Consider the following 22800-nt stretch of genomic DNA (forward strand, 5'->3'; position numbering starts at 1 on the left):
CTAACGTTTGGCTTATTAGTTGTTTGTATGCATTAGGTCTCATTGGTTACCTTACTTGTGTTTTTTGAACCCTTTGTTTGTTCTTACAGACTTGAGTGTGATTAGTTGTTGCCTCCCACAAAATTTTGTTCTTATTTTCTTAGCTTAACTCAATTATCAACCAATTATGGTGTGCATCACAAAGTGTATCCTTGTGCACAATCATGCTTTCTTCTTTTCAATCATTGAAGCGAATAATTGTGCAACAAGATCCTTCTAATTTCAAATGGTTTTGGTCTCTCAACATCTTCAACTTATGAAGTTTATGCTTTTTTCACAATCAATCATGGTCTTGTGGCTAGTTCTAGGTGCATGAATCCTAAATGATTGCAATGAATGGTAGATAAGTATGCCTAAACATTCATTCCTAGGTAGATAGCCTGAGAGGGAAGGGAAGTAGTGGTTAGTATGTGCCTAGGTGCCTAAGGATTAAAAGGTTTTGACAATTGAGGCCCTTTGAAGGATTAAAAGGCTCAACTTGGTGTGGCAAGGTGGGATATTGAATGTCTTATGGGAGAGTGTGCACATCAAACTGAGAATGCATAGTGTGACCCTAAGAATGATGTGTATGTGCTTAACCCTAGTATGGGTGAATCCAATATGTATGCAAGGGGTCGCCCAAACATGTGGCATGGTGCCTACATGGACTATTGAATGCCTTAAGTACTTAACTTCTTGGAAAATGTCTAAGAGTGCTTATAGACTAAGAATGAAACTCTATGTGTTTGTGTTTGTGTGTGTGTGCGTGTGTGTGTGCGTGCGTGCGTGTGTGTGTGTGTGTGTGTGTGTGTGTGTGTGTGCACGTGTGCGGCATAGGGGCACTTATGTCTAAGAGTGGTTGTGTCTAAGAGTGTGGTTTATAAGGCTATAATGTCTAATAATGTGATGTTTAAGAGTGTTATGTATAAGATTGGAAAGTTGAAGACTACAATGGTTAAGAGTGTGTGCAATTTATGATGACTACAAGTGATTGCATATATGTGTGCCTATTGTGCTTACGTACATGTAATTTATAGTGACTACAAGTGATTGCATTTATGTGTATCTAGTGTGCCTTAGTGTGAACTTACCTAGTTGCCTACAAGTACCTTAAGTGTGTTTAATATGTAGGCTATGAATATAAGTGGTAGTATTTGAGGATTTTGAGTGTTCCTATGACAAACATAAGTGCCTTGTGTGATGTGTTCACTCCTATGACTACAATTGTTTTGTGTGATATGTAAGTAGACTATGAGTGTTTGGTGGTACTTACGTGTCTATGAGTAATTTTTTGTGTGCACGATGACTATGAGTGTTCCTATGTGGTTTGTTTATGAATGCTTGTGTGGCTATTATGCCCATGAGTGCTTGTGAATAGCACATTTAGTGCATACCTATGAATAGTGTGTGAATTAGTGTGATGGTTAGTCATAGTCAATGTGTGTGATGGGTCTCTTTTCAAAGAGTGCATGTGCACAGTGGAGGTGATGAGTGGTGTATATGAGTTATTGCATGACCTATCTATGAGTAGACTATGTCTAATGTCTACAAGTGAGGTAGTAGGACCTATCTATGAGCGTCCTATAAGTGAGAGTGCATGTGCATGACTATGAGTAGATAGTGAGTGTGTCTAAGAGTGGGTGCGCATGATTAAGAGTGCAAGACTAAGTGCAAGACTATGAGTAGGTAGTGAGTGTGTCTAAGAATGGGTGGCCATGATTAAGAGTGCAAGAGTAAGTGGTTGATTGTCTAGTCTTAAATGGGGTGGCAAATCATTGTCTAAGACCTACCTATGAAGGGTCACAAACTATGAGTGCATGGCTATGCAATGTGACTACAATCCATAAATCATAGTATGATGATGATGCCCACAATGATGATGTAGGCATGATGATTAAAAGTGATAGCCAAAACACTTTTCCATGCATGCTAGTGCTTGAAATTTATAATTCCAACCATAAAAGCAACATATTCCAAATAGAATTAAAATAAGAGCAAAAAGTAAAGAGCAATGCATGTATATGATGATGCTAATGAGTTGGGTTTCTTTCTTAATGGCAATGTAGCCTCCTCATTCCAATATTATTCTTACTCCATGATCTTGCCTTTATATAAATCACATGTTAATAAGGCAATAGGCACTTGATGCATTGCCTTATCCTATGCATGACCATAATGATGCAAGCTTATGCAAGTTGATTCTTCAAAACAAGGAAATAGGTGCTTGATATGCCACAACAATGCTTATGTATGCAGCTTTTTTATGTTTTTGAAACAAGTAAATAGTTTCTTGATATGACACCTTATCATATACATCCATTAGGATGCTTTTGTATGCAACTTGCTTTTTTGATGAGCTCTTTAAACCCTTCTCGCTATGCCAAATCCTTAAGTAGATGCAGCATTAGCCCTTATACTATGACCACATGTAGATGCAATCACCCCTATACTTTGCACTTCAGCAACAGTACATGCTTTTAAAAGCAAATTATGCATTTGCACGCCCTAAGCATACAAGACTCAACAAAAAATCATATTATCTTGCTATGTATAGGTGACTAGACCAAAGGATGAGTTGTCTACACCCTGAGTGCATGTTTACCCTTGAGTGCATGCCTGCACCTTGAGTGCCAGCCTCCCCCTAAGTGTCTTCCTGCACCTTGAATGCTTGTTTACACTCTATGCTTGTGTGCTCCACACATTGAGGGATAGTTTTGCTAATGATTTTTTTGGGTTTTTGTAAGTTGTCTTGTGTTTTGGAGTCTATTTTGTGGATTTTCTTCTTTCTCAATCCTAAATAATCCTACTCAATAACAATATATTGAATAGATTTATCATCAATAACCTTCCTAATCTAGTTGTGCATGTTTTTGAGTAAGCAAATCACAAGTGTGGGGCCTAATCGAGTTATGCATGTTTGAGAGTAAGAAAGTCACAAGTATGGAAGATCAACTTAGGGCCTCACTGTTCCAACCCAAACTCAAGTGGACAAGCCTCCTATTCCACCATATGGTAAGAATATGTGAATTTTGGTAGATTGATTCCATCTTTGGTACTAAAAATGAAACTAAAATGTTAGCCGAAATACTTAATAATGGGAGATTTGATGGAGCTTTACTTTCTTTAAGAGCTTCAACCACCATGGATCAACTATATTTTACCTAGTTGTCTCATACTTTGACTCCAAACTGACCTTGCATCCATTCTCTCTACTCCAAGAAAGCAAATAAGATAAGACTAGTTTTGAGGCATAGTGAACTCACCTACTTACATTTCATGTTGTAGTCAAAATCTTGAAGGCTTGTAGTTAGTTCCACAATACACATAATGTGCTCCAAAAGAAAATGACTCAACTCCTTTGCATCCACATTGAGTACATCCACTATTGAGAGAAGAAGGATATAAAGAAGATATACAAGAGCTTTGCTTTTTCGGGTTCCTCACTCTTAAACATAAACTCTCCCCCACTCATTACTCCAAACTCAACTTCAGCCTTTATCAAAAGAGTAACCAAAATTTCCAAAGGAGGAAGTAGAAAAGTTATTGAAGGTGGGCTTCATATACCCTATGGAATGTTCAAAATGGTAAACTTGATCTAGTCCAAGAAGACAAGAAGAGGATTGAGAATCTATGTTGGTTTTAAACCCTAAAATGCTACTATCTGCATTACCCTTCATTGATTAAATTCTAGATGAGTTAGTAGGCTATGAGAGGCAATTATGATATTTTCCACTAGTGATTGCTCTAGAGGACCAAAAGAAGATGACCACTAGAATGCCATGGGGATATTTTTACTATAGAGTTACACTTTGGTCCATCCAATAGGCTTTCTTGGTTTCTAAAGAGGGTGAATGAAGTGTAGCTTGGGAAATTTTATAAGGGTTGATTTTTGCTATAGAGTAGTATGCTTTGATTAATACAATTGGCCTTCTTGGTTTTAGAAAAGGGTGAATGAAGGTTTTCTTCCTGTTTGGGAAATTTCAAGGGTATTCATTAATTAACTTTGTCTCTATAGTGCTAAAGTTGATCATTGTGAGAAGCTTGATATGGCCTTTGGGAAACTAGACAATTCAAGAATTCAACTCAATCCTAAGAAGCGCAAACTAGCTCAAGATAGGATAAAGCTTTTGGGACATCTGGCTTGTAGGACTTAAAGTTTCATCATTTAAGTTTTAGGATAGGTGTACCATTATGAAGTTCACTTGATAGCATAAGGGTGAAATCTATTAGCCTATGAGTTCTTAGGGCCATCCAAGATAGAAGATAAGAGTATCTAATGCCTATCTATCTATGGAATTATTAGTATCAAAAGGCACGATGGATGAGGACAAAATTTTGATGCATGTGCTCTTGAAAATAGAGCCAAAAAGATCATGGAAACAAGGTACAAGACTTTGGGAGCTTGTTTGTGGATGAATATTTAAATATCATGGACCAACAAGACATGTGACATAGGATTGAAGCTTTATTTTTTTCCCTTTAATATTGTGGATATAAGGTAAAGAGTTTATGCATTTATTAAAATAATCATATATTCCTTCTATACAATGTAGATATGATGCATGCTGAATGGCAATTCCTAGAGGTCTATGGTGACAGAATTAAAGGTTGGCCAAGGGTTGCTAATGCAAAAAGTAATTTTGTTAAATGATTCTAGGGAGACTATAAAGGTTGATGGATAGATCATGATGATGTACAATTTGTGAGAAGGTTGAGATGCTAGTGTTAAGGATTGTGGAGTTGTAAGTGTGTATTGAAGGCCTGGATCTCTTGCAAATTCCACCCTATTTTTTGTGGTATTTTTTGTGGAGAAGAACATGTGTTTGTGGCAAACATGTTATGGAGAAAGTGTTGCTATTGTTGTTAGTGCTTGATCAAGTTAGAGGTGTTGCTAGCCCTACTTTACTAGAAGCTAGGAGTTGACTCTAGATTGCATGGATTGAAGTGTGGAAGCCAATTTTGTTCACATCAAAAGGTGGGATGATTCCATACTTCTTTGTGGATTATGGAGTCTACTTGAAGAGTGTCATTGCTTCTAGGTTGGATTGTTATAGAGGAAGACATCCTCAAAGGTGCTGAGTGCTACTCTTGTGTGTGCTATGGAGTTGCAAGAGGATAGTGATGGTGATGCTCTTAATTTTTGAATCTTGGGATGAAGACTATGAACATAAAGGTGCCATCATAATTGATGTTGAGAGTATTTTTGTGTTTATGGTACCTAATGATGTGCTATTTATGCCCAAGAGTTATCATCCTTGTGTGGGAGCTATCAAATTCATCAAACAATAGTTTTAAAGTGGACATAGGAGGGCTTTGAGTTCTATATGTGTTGGATATATGAGCATTGACCGTATTCCATATTTCTCTTACTTTGAGGTGTTTAGAGTCGTATACTGGATTGATATTGTAGCTGGCATTTAGGTCTTAGGTAAATGTTGTACGTTTCTTTCTCTTTTGGCTTCATAGCATGTATACTTACCTTCCAAATTAGTGATTGTATTAAATTAGAGAAACATAAAGAGAGCGAGGGAGAAGATGAATAATCCGTACATTTTGGAATGTCTATTAAGAATGGGTTGAGAGAGAGTGTGTGTCATGTGTGTGTCAATTATGACTAGTAATACCATTTCTATCCTCATTCAAACCAAAGGTCCCACAATATCCTTTTTAAAATATACAAAGAGAAAATCATATATCCTTTAGATTCACTACATTTTTTTGAAGTGAAAACACCATCCTAAATGGCCACTTTTTTACTACATAATACCATCCACTTTTTAGCTCAAAAGACATATCACATGTACATAGATTTTGAGCCCTAGATAGTAACTTGATTTATCACATTGATGAGGTATCATATATAAGTATCGATCCTATCTACAAGAACTGGCTAGAAAATTATTTGCTTAGTTTTCAATTAGACAATATTCAAATCCCTTACATAGTCATGGTTTTAGTAGGACTATCACATCCCTCACTAGAAACTAGATTATTATCTTTTGAGCTATTCTTAATATTTGCTATAACATGCATTTTGGAAAAGCCAATTCCAAGAGTAGTATTATACACATGATTAGTTGTGTTTTTGAAAAACCAACTCCAAGAGGCACTACAAGGGAATTGGGAGATAGCGACGGTGATTTGCGATGCAAAATAGTGATGTCGCTATTAGTGTCACAATTAGCATTGCTAAATTAATTTGTGATGCTATTTGCGACATAGATAGCGACCCCGATCTGAGGAAAAAAAGGGCCAAAAATCAGAGCACGGAATTTGCCACAAACATTTTGAGAGAGAGCGAGACAGATTGTCACCTTGAGAGGGAGAGGGAGAGGAAGGGGGAAAGAGAGAGAAGGAGAGCTCCTCATTGCTGCTATCGCCACCGCCATTGCCGATACGAAAAAAAGGGGAGAAATGCACAAGGGAGAAAGAAGGGACGTTACAAAGAGGAGACAAAAAAGAATTCATCCTCGAGCCTTTATGGTAGGTACATTGCCTCTTCTTGCTTTGTTTTTATATTTTTTTTCTTTTTTTTTTGTTTTTCTTTGTAATTAGATGCATTGAAAGAGAGGAAAGGAGAGAGGGAGAAGAAGGAAGGAAGAGAGAGAGAGAGAGAGAGAGAGAGAGAGAGAGAGAGAGAGAGAGAGAGAGAGAGAGAGAGAGAAGGTAACAAGGAAAGAGATGAAGATAGAAACAAGATATGAAGGAAGTGAGAGGAAGAGAGAGAGAAATGGGAAAAGGGTAACAAAGAGAGAGTGGAAGAGAAATGAGATATGAGGAGAGGGAGAGAGGAGAATGAGTAAGAGAAACAACGAGGAGGGGAGAGAAACAAAGAAAGAGAAAGAGAGGAAGAAAGAAAGGGGGAAGAGAAAGAGAGATGGAGAGTGAAGGAAGAGGTGAAAAAAAAGGGTGAGGTAAAGAGAGGAAGGAGAGTGAAAAGAAAAGAGAGAGAAAGGGGGAGAAAAAGGGACGGAAAGAGGGAGAAAAAGAGAGATAGAGAGAGCAACAAAAAGAGAGCGGTAGAGAGGGACAAAGAAATACAGAAACAATGAGAGAATTAGAGAGAATGAAATGATAGAAAAATAAAAGGGAGAGAGGGAAGAGAGGGAAGAGAGACACAAAGAGAGGTGGGAAGAGAGGGTCTTTCAATGTAATTATTTTATAATTTTTTTATTTTCTATCTTTGATTTTGATTGTAATGAGATGCATTGAGTGAGAGTGGAGAGGAAAAGAGAGAAAGAAATAGAGACAAGAAGGGAGGGACAAGAAAAGAAAGAAGAAGTAAAAGTGGGAAGATGGGGGAGAGCAAGAAACATTGAGAGAGAGGAGGGGAGAGAGAGAAACAAAGAAGGATGAAGTAAGGCGAATAAAAAAAGGGAAAGAGAGAGAGGAAGAGGGGTGGGGAGAGAAACATAGAGGGGGATAGATAAAGACAAAGAGATATGGAGAGAAAAGGAATGGATAAAGATAAATAGAGGGAGGCAAAAAAATAAAGGAAAAGGGAGAGAAAGAGAAGTAGAGATTAAAATGGAGGAAGATCATCAATGAGGGAAACAAAAACATATTATTTACCGATGTCGTGATGTTATGAGGACACAGTGTGAAAAAGTATGGAATGCATCATCATTCGACTTCTCTATTGATCTAGAGAGTCAAATCCAAAAATACTAGATTTTTGGATAATTTAAGCCTATATTGGATATTATTTATTGTAAAAATCCGAAAAAGTTAAAAAAGCTTCTGGATTAGTATGGCATGCAAAAAGCAAGTTGCTTTTTCAGCCAATTAGGAGATTTTTCATAAAAAGGACAGATGGACGAAATTGTGCGCGTTGCGATCACTGTGAACATGCTAAAAATTGCAGATTGAACTGAAAGAAGAAGAAGGAGTGATCTGGGAGATTCGTGACCAGGTGTCCTGAGAGGTGTCTTGAGGTTTTACCCCCCTTTCGGAGCCAACAGAGCCATCAGATTTGGGTTACAGGCAGCATAGAAAGAGCTGATTTTTCTGATCCACGTTTTTGGTCTACGAGGGAGCTCCAAGAGAACTAATACCTGGAGATTGCTTCTGAGTAGTGCAAAGATTCTAGGTTCTTTCAATATATATTGATTCAATTCATTGTGATTTATTTTTTTCATGTTTACCACTTGGGTATTCTCTATCTTCTCTTCCATCTCCTATCTCTACTTCCTTTTACTTCTGATCCCCGGTGGATTCGACCTTTCGACAAAAACCCCTCCGACATTGGTGAACCCGACATGAAAGGTCGTCACAGAAGAAGGAAAGATAATATGGGAGAACCTTCGAATATAATCTCCAATGATGTTTTGCAACAATTGGTGCAAAATATGAATATGCTTATGCAGGTACAATAACAACAACAACATGTGATGTAAGCTTTAGCTCAAACAGAAAGTGTTGTGATGAATGCTTTGCAAGCAATTGAGCATGAGGTGAAGTTATTCAATGGCAAGAATGTATCTACATATGTACATACCTATGCTCAAAAGATGGAATTATTTGGAGTGACTCAATCTGCATGGAGCCGGTATTTTGTACGTGTTACTGTTCATGAACTGAAAGCACGGATTACTGAATTATACTTGTAGGATGCAAACTGGGTAGCCTTCAAGAAGACACTCAGGGAAGAATTTTACATTGAGAACACCAGTTTGATTACACGCAAGACTTTTCAGGAGTGGGTTATACAACCCAATAAGGGTCTTGTGGCTACAAAATTGTTAAGAGAATTTGAAAGTAGATTTGAGCAGTTGGATCTTGCAGAACAGCAAGCTCTTGCAAGTCAGAAAATTGAATTGTTTCACAGACAGTTGATCCTGAGCTTCAAGAGAAGCTTGATGATTTGCTGGAGGATCAGACTACGGAGACAGGTTTGAAAACAAAGTGGGGATATGTCAAGGAAGCTGTTACTGTGCTTGTGAAGAAGCATAGAAGAAGAGAAAGATTGCATGTCTCTAGTTTGCCCACTGTTATGGGTAAGACAGTTGAAGTATCCAGTAAGCCACCCGCTTCTGTGGCTAACCCTATGGCTGTACCTGCTATTGTTTCCTCTGTTAGGGAAGATGTCTTAGATGAATTGGTCAAAGGGATGCAGGATCTTCAATTGAAGGTTTCAAAATTGGATGAAAAAGGACAAGAGGAAAGGGGACGGGCAGCAGCCCCTAAGCCTCGAAAAAGATGTATGTGGTGTGGCACTTTGCAGCACGAGAGAAAGGATTGTGCTGCCTATCAAGAGGCCTTGGCATGACAACTTATCTTTTGAAAAGATGGCAAGATCCATGCACAAGAAAAGGGGTTGCTTCTTGCTTTGAATTTTGGAAAGGGAGGTATGCAGAAGTTGTTGGAAGACTTGGCTGTCCGAAATGCTTATGTGGCAGTACATGCTTCTACTTTTGGTCTACAGTTGGATAGAATGCATGGCCAAGTGATGGTTGGTCCAAAGGCTGAAATACGGACACATGCTTTACATGCAGCTAAAAAGAGAAAGGTCACTAATAGTGAAATGTCTCATGCAGGGCAAGACATTCGTGGCATAAGTGGTTGGGAATCACTGGTAGATGCATATTCAGTGTATGCATATTTAGCAAAGGTACAAAACACGGATGTACTTGTGGAAGAAAAACGAAAAAGAGATGAAGATATTGCAGAGACATCTAAAAGAATGACAAGAAGAAGTGTGGATAAGCCTAAAAATGCAAATCAGCCACCTCCCGAGCATGTTATGGAAGAGGTCAGTCAGGAGCAAAAACATGATAACAAACAAGAGGGCAAAAAGAAGGGCAAGCAGCCAGGATATAAGTTGTAATCTGACATTGAGACAGCCACAGATCTTAAGAAGGTTCTTGAAGAACAGATCTTAAATAGTCGGGTGGAATTTACCTTGGGAGAGGTGCTTGGCATTGCCAAGCGAGAATTTCATGATGAGATCATTGACATAATTAAAAGGAAGCGTCAGTTTCTTGGTGATACCACTAGTGCACTGCTACAATTTGAAGAGGAAACTAGTTTGTTGGGTATTCGGGCTGAATATAAGCATGAAGTAAGTACATGATTGTCTATGTAGGATGCTACTAATCAATGGACAGCATGTGGAAAAGAGAAGAAAATGGCTGAAAATACATTGTCTTGTAGCAATATGCATGGTGGGGTAAGGCAAATGCAATAATATGGAGAAGAGACTCTAGGATTTATTCCTCGCAGTCACTACACAAGAAATCATTGGACTAGAGCTACCACTGAAACGGTAGTGAAAATAGGGGAACGTGAAACTCCTTGTGTTGCTTTACTTGACCATGGGTCTAAGATAAATGTCATTGAGCGTGGATTGTATGAAAATGGTGCATGGCCTGTGGACACTGATCATGGTTGGCGTATGAGGGCTGCAAATAATTCTTCAGGGGAGCTCTATGCTACATGTCCTAATGTAAAAGTGACCATTAGTGATGTACAGGAAGAGCAACACTTCTTTCTGCAAGATAATTCCTCATATGCAGTGATTTTGGGACAGCCCTATATTACAGGAGTGTATATGAACAAAGGTACTTGATGATGGTTCTACTTATGTAAGAGTCAGAAGCAAAGATGGGAGGAAAGCAGTCCAATTTCTTACTGTTTGTGTTAATCATCCTAGAAATCGTGATACGCTTCGAGAGTCTCCTTTGGTTCCAAATGCAAGGGAATTCAAAGACCTGGATTTTCGTTAAGCACTGCTATAATGCGGGGCTACAGTAGTGCTGTTCAGAGGGTGTACTCGCCTCTTGATGAAATGAAGCATGTATTTACTATTGGTAATTCTCAGTTTACAGCAAACAATTCATGTTGGTTTAAGCCTATGGAAGCTATGTGTAGGGCTGAACGCATATCTATGAAACGGGCTATTAAGAAACTAAGAGCATTGGTGCTGTTAGCTGAAAATGATGGCATTTCAGGCATCTTTTATGGGCTGAATATTACTGACACTATGGCTGAAATTTCAGGAAGTATACATGTAGAAAATGAGGCTGAAAACAGAGTGTTGTCAGTGTGTTCTTTGAATATGTATGATGTTATAGCATTGTTTGCTCACCAGGAAGGATTACAATGGGCTGAAGCACTTGTGGAGACAAAGTATAAGATAGTTGACAAAAAGGTGAAACCAATTGCTTTGCCACTTCCACCAGAGAGTGAGGGTATGTATGAAAAAGTGTCAAGGCATCCAAGCTTACAGGATCCTAAAGATATAGGTCATCAGTTTACATCTGAAACATTACAGGAATTGAAAGTTGGTGCAGAAGGGTTTCTTTTGCCTACTGAGAGAAATTGTTTTATGCAGATGTTGGCTAGACATGGAAAGGCATTTGCATTTTGACCAAGTGAAATAGGTTGTGTGGATCCGAATATTGTCTCTCCTATGGTCATATTTACTATGCCACATGTACCATGGAACTTGAGGCCTATTCCAGTGCCTAAAGCTTACTTGCCAAAGTTGATGGATTTGCTAAATGAAAAGATTCGCATGAAGATCTTGGAGCCTTCTTCAACCCTGTACTCAAATCATTGGTTTACTGTGCCCAAAAAGAATGGGGCTTTGAGATTTATTCAAGACATGCAACCGGTCAATAAAGTGACCATAAGAAATGTGGGTGCAGGTCCTGTGGTTGATGAATTTGCAGATGCTTTTGCAGGCAGAGCAATCTATTCTTTGGGTGATCTTTACTCGGGGTATGATCAGTTTCAGCTTGCAATTGAAAGCAGGGATATCACAACCATGAAGACTCCTTTGGAGTTAGTACGGATGTGTACTCTCCCACAGGGTGCAACAAACTCAGTGGCACACATGACAAATGCTATGAATAGGGTACTCAGGGATTTTATACCACAATTGACTATGCCCTTCTTGGATGATGTTCCAATCAAAGGGTATGCAGTGGATGAAAAGAATGAAGAGATGGATGCTCATGGATGTAGACAGTTTGTTGCAGACCATATTGTGGATTGTGAGAGGATTTTGACACATCTAGAAGAGGTGCATTTACCTCTTTCTGGACAAAAGTTTGTCTTTGGAGTTGAAGAGGTTTTGATTGTTGGGCATATATGTGGTCCTTATGGGCGAAGGCCATCACCAATAAAAATAGATGGGATTGATAGAATGCAAGAAGTATGCATGAATGTATCAGAGGTGCGTAGATTCTTGGGTGCATGTGTGTTCTATTTGATATGGATTCCTCACTTTGCACATGTAGCCGATGCTCTTTATCAGCTTCTAAGGAAAGGTCAGAAATTTCATTGGGAAAGAAAGCATCAGAAAGCAATGAAGAAATTGAAGCAACTCTTAAAATCTGCTCCAACGTTGAGAAAGGCTGACTATTCACATGGAAAGCCTATCATTATTACTATTGATACAAGCCCAATCGGGATTGGATGGGCAATTGGGCAAGATGATGAGGAAGGGCAAGCGCTTTGGTGCAAAAGTATTGAGTGAATGACAGAGAAGATATCCACAGGTAAAAAGAGAATTATGGGGAATTGTGACAGCCCTTAAATGTGATAAAGAGTATTTTATGGGTGCTTATGTAGTCATTGAGACTAATTGTTTGCCGGTATTGGGTGTGATTACTAGTTGTGCTACCCCGGACATTGCTATGCTCCGGTGGATTGCATACATCAAATCTTTGAACCTTGAATTTTAGCATATTGCAGGAAGAGATAACCCAGTGGCAGACATGTTATCTTAGTACATTAACAAAGAGAGATGGATGGTCAGATGAGGAGTTTAAGAAGATCAAGAGGAAAGCCTATGGATTTTTCTTAAAATATGGATACTTATGGAAACATGCTAAAAAGGAACAGGGTATGCCATTGCGAGTTTTGGGTGACAGAGCTTCACAAGTAAAAGTAATGCAAGAATTTCATGAAAGCTTGTTGGCTGATCATAGAGGTGTTTGGGGTACTTTTACAAAGATCAAAGAAAGATATTGGTGGTAGGGTATGTATAAGGATGTTGCTCACTTTGTGGAAATATGTACGACATGTCAAATGTATTCAACTGTGAGACATCGGGATGGATTGCAACCCACATATCCATTGTCTCTTCATTTTAAGTGGGTGGTGGATTTGGTCACAATGCCTACAGGTCTTTGGCAAATGAGGTATCTTGTGCTTGCTCGTGAATACTTGACTAATCAAGTGGAAGGGAGAGCTCTACATACTAAGACGACAAATTCCGTATGTATTTTTCTCTTAGAAGAGATCTTTTGTCAATATGGCTGTGTGGGAAAAATTATAGCAGATAGGGGTGAGCTGCATGCAAATGAAGCTCATGATTTCTTTGCACGGTTGGGGATAAAGCTTGCTTTAACTTCAGTCTATAACCCTGAAGGAAATGGAAAAAGTGAAAGAGGTCATCCACCTATTGTGAAGGCATTGGCAAAAGCATGTGGAGAGAAGGTAAAGGAGTGGCCACAATTGCTCCCTTATGCTTTGTGGGCCGACAGAACAACTCGTAGTGCTATTACAGGATATATGCATGCAGAGTTTATGTATGGTAAAAAATCTATCATGCCGATAGAAGAGATGACAGTCACATAGAGTGTGTTACCTTGGGAGGAGGAGTTGAATCGAGAAGAGTTGTTGGCCTTACGCATTAGACAGTTGGAAAGAAAGTCAAAATACATAGAGGTAGCAATTGCAAAGTTAAGGGCAGCAAGGATACAGAACAAGAAACGGTTTGACAAAAGACATAGACTGAGACCAAGAACCATACAAGATGGGGATTGGGTATTGGTTTATGATAGCAGTTTAGATAACCAGCATAGTGCCACGCGTAAAGTTTCCAAAAGATGGTTTGGACCCTATGTGGTAAGACAGGTGTTTGATAATGCTACTTATGCATTAAATGAGCTGGATGGGACAGCCATCAATCTTCTGGTAGTAGGGAAAAGAATCAAATTATTCAAAAGGCGGGAATCTACTACCTATGAGTTCCCAGAATTGGAAGAAAATAGTGGCCATGATATAGGGGCTAGCTAGGAAGATATGGAAGATGAAGAAGTAAAGGATATGGTTGTAGAGGATGAGGAGGACTCAGAATCCAGTGACAACTAGGATTTTGGCACATACCGAAGGATGTGCAGGTTCAAAGGGGGTGGATGTCGTGATGTTATGAGGACACAGTGTGAAAAAGTATGGAATGCATCATCATCCGACTTCTCTATTGATCTAGAGAGTCAATGTGATCTGAGTCATTAGAGACCTTGCTGATAGGAAAGGAACCCTGACTTCAGGTCGATCCTAAGTGGGAACGGCCAGACACTTCCGCTCGAGGTAGACTCGAGAAGACCTAGATCGTAAACCCTGTGACATTCCTTGCGAGTTCCAGGCGGAGCTTTCTAGACCCTCCTCCCGATGGGCTGCTAAGACGTGTTCCACAAGCAGACGTGCGGACACAGATGGACGAAATCGCGCACGTCGGGATCACTGTAAACAAGCTGAAAACTGCAGATTGAACTGAAAGAAAAAGAAGGAGTGATTTGAGAGATCCGTGACCAGGTGTCCTAGGATTTGACCCCCCTTTCGGAGTCAATGGAGCCATCAGATTTGGATTCTGGGCAGCAGAGAAAGAGCTGATTTTTCTAATCCACGTTTTTGGTCTATGAGGGAGCTCTAGGAAAACCAATGCCTGGACATTGCTTCTGAGTACTGTAAAGATTCCAAGTTCTTTCAATACATATTAATTCAATTCATTGTGATTTATTTTTGTCGTGTTTACCACTTGGGTATTCTCTATCCTCTCTTCCATCTCCTATCTCTACTTCTGATCCCCGATGGATTCGACCTTTCAACAAAAACCCCTCCGACACCGTAACATAGACCAAATAGAGAACGGTGATAGTCGTGATATCCAAGATCAGGAGGCGTATCTTAATTAGTGTGTCCTATGTGTCCTTGCACTAAATGCAAGCTAGCAATAAGACAAAAGTGTTGCTTGTCCATAGAACATGCATGACGCTTTGATGAGTTTCAATTGGAGATCATTGACCAGGCGATCTCAGACTTTAAGCGAACAATAAGAAAAGTATGTATCGATCATGCTTTACATTTACAAAGTAATTGAATATCATATACAAAAATATTAGTCGTGTGCCCATGAAATTTGTTCAGAGAGGTGACGCTTCATCCCAAGGAATACACCTATTGTGGCCCATTAGAAGAGTTCATGGGCATATGACGGATGGAGTGCCTGAGCCGATACACCAATTGGAGGGCACACTGTAGACTATGCCCTCGATATCAGAGGAGATAGTGGGCCTTTCTTGGAGCCTAAGGTGGAGGCAATGATCAATGAATTAATACCCATGGATGCTGAGTCATCTGATCCACTAAGAGAGGAAGCATCCATATCATTGTATGATAGATGCCAAGTATCTTGTCTGAAGAGACTGCTTGTACTCGTAAGTGTGCAAGCAAAGTACGAGTGGAGTGATGCGAGTGTGGCCAAGTTGTTCAAGTATATTCTATGCTCTGTTGATTTTTTGACTCTATTATAATAAACACTTATTGTGCTTTTCAAGGCTACTTTTGATTTTTTTTTCAATTTACGAAAGTGTCATATATTACCACCTAGAAACACGATGCCTAAGTCCTGTGATTATGCATGACTGGTGTTATGAAAGCTTGGCATGGACTACAACAGCATCCATGCATGTGTTAATGATTGTGCTATTTTGAGGAGACTATGAGACTATGGAGACATGTCCGAAGTGTGGTGCTCACAGGTATCGACGGGACTTGCAAGGGCAAACCATCCCTTAGAAGGTTCTTAGACACTTCTCACTTATACTGCGTATACGTCACATGTTTTGTACATTGGACATAGCAAGCTTGACAATGTAGCATGCATTAATAAATTCTGGTAGGTTGAAATCATGAGCTATTCTTCTTGATAGAGAGTGGAATTTGCTCGTAGTCTAAGCTCCCATGAGGTGACACTTTGGTGGTCTAAAGGGGAAATCCATGGTCACATATGGTACCAAGGAGGCATGGCTCACAAACATAGATAGTTGTTATGAATACTTTCTATTTTCAAAAGCTAGTATGATCAACATCGACATCAAGTTCTCTTCGAGGCACCTTGGTGGTGGCTTAATCACCCATTGCTTGGGTGTCCATGGTCTTATATGATGGTTACTATAATCAATCATTATTATTTGTCATGAGCTGCTAGTAGTGTATATTGTATCGTACCAAATCACCCATAATCTAAGAGAGTGTGTTAGCAAATTTGTCAGTTTATGTGTGAGTGTGTGCATCTCCATGTGGGTTTGGTACTGCTTTCTAGAGAGTTATGTGGTTTGCCTATTTTTTGGGCACATGATTTATGACCCATTGGTGTTTTGTATTGTTTGGTTACATTAAGAGGCCTCTTTAATGAAGATTGACTCAATCATATCAATGGTCTATTTATTGGATAGTTTCTCTCTCCTTTAGATCATTATTAATATTTTAGGTTCTGTTGGAGAGAAGGAGCCATTTCCCACATCCAATTGCTCACTATAGTTCTATATTATCTCTTGCTTTACATTTCAATTCTTCTAGATCTAGCATATTAAAATATATTAGAATCTAACACAAGAAATTATAATGTGTACTAAGGTAGTGACACCATGTTTGCAATCCAATTAATGTACACAAATATTAAAATTATTAATTGCTTGTATATACTAATAGTGATATTTTGATAAGTATATAAAATATTACATATAATAACATATATTAAATATAAAGCTTTTTTATATCATATAAGTGTGAAAAGGAGTCATAAATAGGGGGTAAGTTATCACATGAGATTGCACATGTCACCAATTGAGGGCCATATTGACATAGTTACACATTCCAAGCTTGATATTGAAAAAAGACAAAGTTATTAATGCATAGCATAAGGATGAATTTTCAAGGATGAGAGTCTACAAGGGCAATCTAAGAAAAATGTCTAGCAAGCTCAAGAGAAAATGAAGGTGCAAGATAATCATAGCAAGGGGCGCCAAGAGTATGAGGTGGGTGACCTAGTCTTATTCAGATTCTTTTTGTAAAAAGAAATGAACTAATATCATTTACACATTTTAGAATTTAAACAAGTATATAAATAATCACTTTTAAATTAGAGAATTTGTAATTTATTGTTTGTCATCAAATTAAATTTCTCTAGCTCAAAATGAAGAGTTGAGAGCTCTCATAGTCAAAGTTAGCGGTGGTACTGGTTTATGTAACCAAGTTAGAAAGTATCTGGTATCCAAGTGAAAATGACAAGAAATAATATGTAAAGTCATGATGACGGAGATTTATTGACATTGTTGTGGCATTCAACAATCATGCCCAAGTGAAAATGACAAGAAATAATATGTAAAGTCCTGATGATGCAGATTTATTGACATTATTGTGGCATTCAACAATCGTGTCATGATTGTTTGCATTCAACATAGAGTTGCATAGTAATCAATAAGAGCATGTTCATTTTCTTCATCTATTGATGTCATTTAAAAGCCACAATCAATATGGCCTTCATTGTTATTTAGGTGAAGGGTGCAACCTGTTGCATTTGGCTCACAACTATGAAGTATACAACAATTACTATATGCTGATAGGTGAATCTCCGAGCCAGATGAGGTGCAAGTTGAATATTGTGTGTCATAGTAGACATCAATGCAAAGGGTATCTATCTGGCATGCTACATTCCAATTTAAAAAATTAGGCTAAAACCTCTCTCTCTCTCTCTCTCTCTCTCTCTCTCTCTCTCTCTCTCTCTCTCTCTCTCTCTCTCTCTCTCTCTCTCTCTCTCTCTCTCTCTCTCTCTCTCTCTCTCTCTCTCTCTCTCTCTCTCTCTCTCTCTCTCTCTCTCTCTCTCTCTCTCTCTCTCTCTCTCTCTCTCTCTCTCTCAAAAGTGGCAAAGTGACCACAGTGCATGTGTATGAACCTATGTGCAAGTGTGCATGCACATACACATACATAGTCAAATATTTGGCACAAGTTACATAAGGAGTGGACATAATAGAATCAATACTATAAAGTACTTTTATGAATTGCAAATCAATATGAGCACCATCCTACTCTATGTAAAAATTTTACTCTAACTTTATCTATTTTAAGGACCCTCTTTAGTCCAACAAATTGGAGCTCCATCAAGTTCTAATTCTGAGCTAATTGTTCTAATTTTTCTTTGGCTAGAAATCCCCCTTCCCCAACCCCTAATGAGCCTACACATAAGCTTCACATATAGCAAGTAAAAAAGGTATTATTCAAATTCAACTCAATGTAGCCATTCATAGGGATAGCACACAAATAATAGTTGAAGTCCACATGTTATGATGAGTTTTCCCAAAAGTGGTGTTAAAACACAAATACACCTTAATGCCAATAAAAATACTTCTAGGAAGGAATCACAACACCATCAAAGTATATTTACAAATTGTATTACTATTACAATGCTATTAGAAGCTGCATTAGAAAATAGTTTTCCTAAGATCCTACACCCAAGGTGCAAGCATAGTAAGGAAAGTACAAATGTCCAAGGTCAAGTTATCTATATTAACCAACCACATGTGTCACAACAAAAAGGGCAAAAAGCTTAGAAAAGTTAGATGATGTGAATGGTGTAATTATATGAGTCATAAGATAACACAAGGTTGAAAGCTCACTAAGAATCACATGATATGAGTGGCATAATGAAGTATGTATCATCAATGAGTGAACCTAAACAAAATTATACATAATGGGGAAATGAGTGCATTTTGATGCTATATATCTTGTTAGACAACACAACATGTCTAAAGCTGAAGTGTATGGTAAGATGTTCGAAGTCCTCCCATGATCCACAACTTAGTGGAAAGATAAGTTAGAGGGTGAAAGGTCGCCAGGACATCTCAAAGACCTTACATTCTAAAATTATGCAGCCTGGCCTTCTAATAAGTGTTAAGGATTAAATGTAGCCCGCCCGGTGAGCAAATGATGATGATGATGATAACAATAATAGCACTACTAAGAAAAAACTACTAATTTGGGAAGATCAATGTGGAAAGTAATAGGAAAGAGAAACTGACATGATCCTATTTGCTGGGCGATGGTGGTGGCGGAGGCTTTGTGGATCATCGGCAGATCGGATATGAGTCCTGGATTAAGGCAATCATGAGAACCCAAAAGAGAAAAAACACACGACGATGATTAGAAGGTCATGCTTGCTATGTAAATCGAATTAGGTGGTATATATAAATTATGGGTTATGGGTGATTTCTGTTATTATATACGTACCTGCAGATGCAAGAAGAAGCAAGAGGCTTGCAGCAGTCCAAAAGGGTGGCTGCTGTCGAAGGTTTAAGGCTGCCATGGTAGAGAGACAGAGACACAGAGAGAGAGAGAGAGAGAGAGAGAGAGAGAGAGAGAGAGAGAGAGAGAGAGTGTGTGTGTGTGTGTGTGTGTGTGTGTGTGTGTATGTGTGTGTGTGTTCTCTCGCATGCTCTCCTTAAATCGCCATAGACGCGGAGAGGTTAATTCCTTTGATTTACGTGGACTGTATCGCCACCCCGCTTTCATACTTTGCTTGTAGCCTACGCTTTGTCATTACACTCCTACAAATAGCACTACGATTGGGCATCATTGGTCATCGGCGTCAAAACCCATGATAAGAAAATGTATTAACATTATTAGTTGGTTGGAATAACCAAAAGCCCTCCCCTCTCTCATGGCATTGGAACTATCAAACGTCTTCCCCTCCATGGCAAGCATTGTCCCACCCTGTTTTAGTTGTTGTTGATGTAGATCACCCACCATGGGGTCATGGCATAGTGGTTTGTGACTTGTTCGGGTGTATGAGTTCAAATCTTGCACCCCTCATCCCTTGAAGCAAAATAAAATGTCTGTTCACATCCAATATGGTCCTTTTTAGCTCATTCATCATGTGGACGTCTTCACATATCCTGATTGTCCTCCTGGTGCAGGGATTTCAATACTACATAGATTACCATTGCTTATATCTAAGATCTTTTATAAAGTTAAACTAAGTGGACTATTAATCTTCCTAGTTTCACTAAAAAAATTGGTGATCCTTGAACATGTGCTCACCTTTTTAATAGTCTTTTTGGCTATTGTCTTGGCCAAACCTTTAGAAAGGTTTTTAGATGCTTTTACTGGTGATTCAAGGGCTAACAATTTATTTTAAGAGGCCTAATAACTTCAAATAAAAAACTTGGAATCAAAGGGCTAAGGATAAAAGGAAGCAAGTTATGTTTTTCTCTCTTTTAACAAGATGGATGAGGATCAATCTTGGGTTGCCCTTTTTTTAAGTAGAATATCCAGTTTGCCAAGAGGTAGCTAGCTACCTAGTTTAGGATGGCTTAATGTTTTTCTCTATAGGCCAAGGCCATTAAGAGTTCCAATCTTTGTCATTTGAGATTTTTCTATCCTTGGAAATGTTCCATCATTTCTTCCAAATGGTTGATGGCAATGGATATGAGAGGAGATTTTTACTTTGCTATACATTCTATGGGATTCTACTTATGCTTTGATCATCCCCTCTCCCCTATCACTAGTGTGGTACCAAGGCATTGAGTTGTCCATTTACACTTGTATGCTCGAACTTGGATGACTTCTTAGAATTGATGGATCACGGTGATATTTTGAATTTTAGAGTTTAATTGGTATTACAAGCTTCCGTGTCCTCCAAAAAACTTTGGAGGCCTTTAAAAAGTGCTTTATATGATTGAACTTCAATTTGAAGGTTGAATTTTCACTGAAAATTTAGATTCTTTCCCGAATTTAGGAAATTTCAAATGATTAGACCTCTTACTTGTAAAATTTTTAGTCTCAATTTCAAAGGCTTAAAAACATTTTCCTTCATCTAAAATATGAAGTATCTTAGGATCCCAATTTCAAAAATAGTATTAACTATAGCCTAAGTATAGCACTCAAATATCACATTTGCTAACATCGATGATTACAAGTTTAAAGGTGAGTTCATGCATAAGTAAGTTGTATTCTACACCCTTTAACTATTTGATACATAGCTTCTAAAGTGATATTATAGACTGAAGATGAGGCTAGTCTCATGCTGGTCAATCATGTGTATAATACTAGTTTGAACCACCCCTCACACTACAAGATACAGGCCACGTACCGACATTTAAAACGATGAAAATGTTCATTAAAAGAATTGCCCTGTCGTTGCTAAAAGTATCGGTATATGCGTCTCTACAAATTCATCACTATTTGTGTAATAGTGATGCAAATAGCAACAGTCTGCGATACAAAAATAACGACATGTATAATAAATTAGCGACGCAAATAGTGACAGTTACAGAGGAAAAAAATTTGGTATGCTGTATAATATTCTACAAAGCAATTATATATTGGATACGCAAAAAACTACTTAAAACCACAAGACTAATAACTCATGAAATAAGTATAAGACTGGTGATGACAACTCATGAATTTACATGGAAGCATGGAGAGGAGAGACAAAACCAACATGAAAATCGATTTTTAAATATTGCAAAGTGCAGTTCTATATAAAGGATAATGAGTATATCTAAGGAATGCTATATGGAAAAGGCCTACACAGATCACAAGACCAAAAAAGAAGATGATGTGCACTCCACGAATCCAAGCACATGCTACGGATCCTTGCCATCTAAAAGCTCGTCCCGATGCAAAGGAGCATCGAACGGACTTTGTAAAATGAACAACCAAACATTTCCACCATACATACTGCATCATTAAAAAAAACTAGTGACTGCAGACAAGAAATAGGATTGATTTACTAGGCCATTGTATGTGTATAATTTATCAATAAGTGCAGTGAGACCGTGTCTCTTTGCATATCCAGTCTCCAAACCTATGGGATCCCAGTTTGTGATGGAGTACTGCAAAGAAAACATAATAGCATTGTTAAAAACACAATTATTCGTACAAGTAATATTCCAAATGAGAAAGCAAGAATTCCGCCAAATAAGTCCTACCACTACAACATAAACGAGGCATAGACGCGCATGTTAGATGCACAAAGTCGGGCGCGTCTATCACAGCGTCTATAGGTGCGTCTAAACGTGCATGTAAATAGACGCGATTTTTGCGTCTATATATCCACGCAAATAGACGTGCTTATACACGCAAAAATAGACGCACACGTCAAAATTCAAATCATACTTAAATCATTTCTTTTCAAACTACGCCTTTTCTTTCCTACGTTTTTTGCGGTTCTGAAGCTTGAGTTTAGCCGACATGCAGTCTCTTCATGCATCACCTAGTCTTTTCATGCCTCACCTCCTCATGACTCACCTCTTCTTTCATTTCAAACACACAAGAAGGGAAAAAGGAAAGCCAAGGAGAGGAAGAAAGAGAGAACAAGAGAGAGGAGATTAAGAAGAAGCAGCAAGCAAGGAAGCAAGCATCAAGGGAGGGTAACTTACCAAGAAGAGGAAGAAGGAGAAGGAAGAAGCGCTACCACCCTCCACAACAAATACCCAAGGTGACTCTCTCTCTCTCTCTCTCTCTCTCTCTCTCTCTCTCTCTCTCTCTCTCTCTCTCTCTCTCTCTCTCTCTCTCTCTCTCGCTCTCTCTCTCTCTCTCTCTCTCTCTCTCTCTCTCTCTCTCTCTCTCTCTCTCTCTCTCTCTCTCTCTCTCTCTCTCTCCCTCTCTCTGCTCTGTCTGTGTATTTAGGATTTGTCATTTCATTATGTATTGCATTTTGTAAATCAATAATGGCGGTCGTCTGTTAAAATCATCCGACCAAGTGCATCT

At 38.6% G+C, this 22800-nt stretch overlaps 1 long non-coding RNA gene across 1 annotated transcript; it reads right to left on the bottom strand.

Moving 5' to 3' along the window:
* Window positions 1-17649: 17649 nt before the first annotated feature.
* LOC148012279 (uncharacterized) lies at window positions 17650-19450 on the bottom strand. The gene is made up of 3 exons (XR_015689161.1): window positions 19318-19450; window positions 19110-19178; window positions 17650-17732 (listed from the first exon to the last, which is right to left on the bottom strand). It is a non-coding gene; the product is annotated as an uncharacterized LOC148012279 (long non-coding RNA).
* Window positions 19451-22800: the final 3350 nt, after the last annotated feature.

The sequence above is a fragment of the Lygodium microphyllum genome, chromosome 27, assembly GCF_053477565.2.
Source record: "Lygodium microphyllum isolate KBCC chromosome 27, Lygodium_microphyllum_v1.1.10, whole genome shotgun sequence".
NCBI classification, from domain to species: domain Eukaryota; kingdom Viridiplantae; phylum Streptophyta; class Polypodiopsida; order Schizaeales; family Lygodiaceae; genus Lygodium; species Lygodium microphyllum.